This window comes from Thamnophis sirtalis, unplaced genomic scaffold (assembly GCF_051295495.1).
Source record: "Thamnophis sirtalis isolate CommonGarterSnake01/CBP01778 unplaced genomic scaffold, rThaSir2_p1.2 scaffold_3, whole genome shotgun sequence".
NCBI classification, from domain to species: domain Eukaryota; kingdom Metazoa; phylum Chordata; class Lepidosauria; order Squamata; family Natricidae; genus Thamnophis; species Thamnophis sirtalis.
The window spans coordinates 126,904,265-126,907,569 of NW_028261383.1; positions in this window are offsets into that span (position 1 = coordinate 126,904,265).

Consider the following 3,305-nt stretch of genomic DNA (forward strand, 5'->3'; position numbering starts at 1 on the left):
AAATGATAAGATACCCATCTGGGCAATTCCTAGACATGCAATAGAAAATATGAACATAGCACAAAAACAGGATATAATTACTTACAGACAGCTTCTTACCCTAGAAAGGGGTGTATTACAACTAAAATCCTTAGATGTATTAAAAGAGGAAAAGGTAATTCAAACATGGTTCCAGTAGCTACAGGCCAGATGGAAAACAGATCAAAAAATTGGTTTCATGCAAGTCGAGGATAACTTATTTAAATAAATAAGAGATCAAAGTTTAATGCATATAAAGAGAATATACAATGTATTAGTACAGATGGATTCCAAAACAGAATTAGTTAAAGACTGTATGATAAAGTGGGCTCAAAATATTGAAGAACCAATAATGTTGGATACATGGGAAAGAATTTGGGTAAGAAATGTAAAATTTACACAAGCCCAAAATTTGAGAGAAAACTTTTATAAGATGTTTTATAGATGGCATTTGGATCCTAAAAAATTGGCTTCTATGTATCCGAATCTACAACCCAAATGTTGGAGATGTGATTCTCTCAACGCTACATATTTTCATATATGGTGGACTTGCAAAAAGGTTAAGGCATTTTGGATAAAAATATGGTGGATTATGAAAAATGTTCTTTAAAAAAGGATAAAGTTTACTCCTCAGTTATTTTTGTTAGGTATAATTACTGATTGTACAGCTGTAGAGATAAATTTGATTTTGCACTTAATAACTGCAGCTAGATTGTTGGTGGCGCAATACTGGAAGAAGGAAGACTTGCCTACAATTCAAGAATGGACATTGAAAGTCAAAAATTTAGCCGAGATGGCTAAAATATCTGCATATCTTAAGTATCACTCAAACGAGAGATATAAACGAGACTGGAAAAAATGGATTGATTATATACAAAATAAATACGGGACTAAGAAATTCCAGATATCTTATGATTAAGATCAGGAATGATATAAATTGTTTAAAGCTAGCTTAGCAAGGAGGAGCTAAGTTCAATGTAAAGATGTTATCAATTTTTGGCCTATCCCCAGCCAGCCCAGCGGAACTCCAGAGGAGGCGGAGGTGCAGCATCTCCTCAGCCCGGCCAACCGCGCACGCTCTCCACCCCACCTTCACAGCGAGCCAGCTACGGCCTCCCCAAGGCAGCTCCGACGGGGCGGCGGTGGCGGTGTCAGCCTGAGGTGCAGTGGGGCTGGGGCAGCCCCTGGGTGCCCCATGAGGCGGCACACTGAGGACTTCTCCTCCTCCGAGATCCTGGACGTCTCACTCTCCCAGGCCACCAACTTGGAGGAGCCCAAGCATAGCTCCTCCTCCGAGATGCCCAACAACTTCCACGAGGCTAACAGCCCTGGCACCGTCTCCCCCAACCAGCCTCGCCTGGCCCAGCAGCCCCGAGTCCTGACCAACGGCAGCACCCACCTGCCACCCCACTACATCCAGACTGGGCCACAGCAATGCATGGCTGGGTACAGATAATAATAATAATAATAATAATAATAATAATAATAATAATAATAATAATAATAATAACTCCGCCGTTGCCGGTCCCAAGCCCGGATGAGAAAGGAGGAAGGTTGGGACCAGGTTGGCATCTGGTCCCGTAAAAAAAACCCCGCCAACCCATACAATATGGTGAAAAAAACGAATAAGAATTCCATACCGCATCGGTCGTCGCGCGGGTTAACAAGGGCCGCGGCGGATGTTGGGGTCCCTGGACATCCGTCGACAAGTGGGCTACAAGTGGACCAGCCAACAAAACGACAAAAATATAGTGCAGATGAAAACCGTGCCATAATGGCCTGTTACTACAACTCAGAGCCAGAAAAAAGAGGATATTTAAAGCGAATGTATGAATTATGGAAACAACAATATCCAGATTCAAATGTTAGTGAACAACGACTAGCAGATCAAAGGCGATTTATTATACGGAATAAAGTGTTTAGTGAAGTTGAACATGAGGAAATTCAGGCAAATTGCAAAACCCAAAAAACAATATCACAAGCGGAAATAACTGATATTCAAGACACAACTAAAGACACTATAGTAGAACTCCCAGAAGAAGCTCTCGGGGAGGAAATAACATCACCACCACTAGAACCAGTTATCAATGAACCAACTGATGAACTAACTCAAAAACAAAAAGAATTGAAGGATAAGATCATGGAACATTTTCTGCTTAATGAGGAAAGGCAACGTTTACCATCACTAAAAACTGTGCCTAAGAAAATTTTGGCCCCTATCATGAAAATGGTTAATGCAGTGTTTTCAACAATTGAACCGGGAACCATCTTGGAAACAAACCAGTTAATGTACAGCGCAGTTGTAATAGTCACTAATGAACTAGGCATTAAAATTAAAGTACCTAGTCACACAACAGAAAAAGCACCAAAGCCAAAGTGGAAAATCCGTTTAGAACAAAAAATCAAAAAATTAAGGGCAGATGCTAGTAACTTAAAGAACATGCATGAGCAACGACTTAAAAACAACAAAATCATAGATCGGCTAATCAGAAGATATAGATTGGATACAAGAAACATCAATGAAGCTGTAGAGATTGTAAAACAGCAGATAACAGCAACATCTAGAAAAATTGAAAGATATGAGGCACGAATCATCCAATATAAACAAAATCAGCAATTTCGATCAGACCAACGGCGTTTTTATCAAAGTCTTAATGTGAATGGTGACACCAAAAGTGAAAAACCAGAAAAACAGGCCACAGTTGAATTCTGGAAAGAATTGTGGGAAAATGCAAAGGACTACAACAAGGAAGCAAAGTGGATACATGACTTTGAGAAAAGCATTGGCAACAAACAAATGCAAGTATTAGAAATAACAACTGAGATGATCAAAAATCGAGTTAAAAAGGTAAAGAATTGGACATCACCTGGAAAGGACCAATTACATGGTTTCTGGCTCAAATATCTGACCAGTTTACATGCAATATTGGCCAGGCAACTGAATGAAATTTTACAAAAGGGCCAAATTGATGAATGGTTGACAACTGGAAAAACATACTTGATTCAGAAAGATCCAACTAAAGGAACAACACCTGAAAACTATAGACCAATAACATGCTTGCCAACAACCTTCAAATTACTCACAGGCATTATTGCAGATAACATGATGGATTATTTGGAAACAAACAACATCTTGCCAGTAGAGCAAAAAGGCAACAAAAGAAGGAGCAGGGGCACAAAAGATCAGCTTCTAATTGATAAAATGATATTAGAAAATTGTAAGAACAGAAAAACGAACTTGAATATGGTCTGGATTGATTACAAAAAGGCATTTGACTCACTGCCAC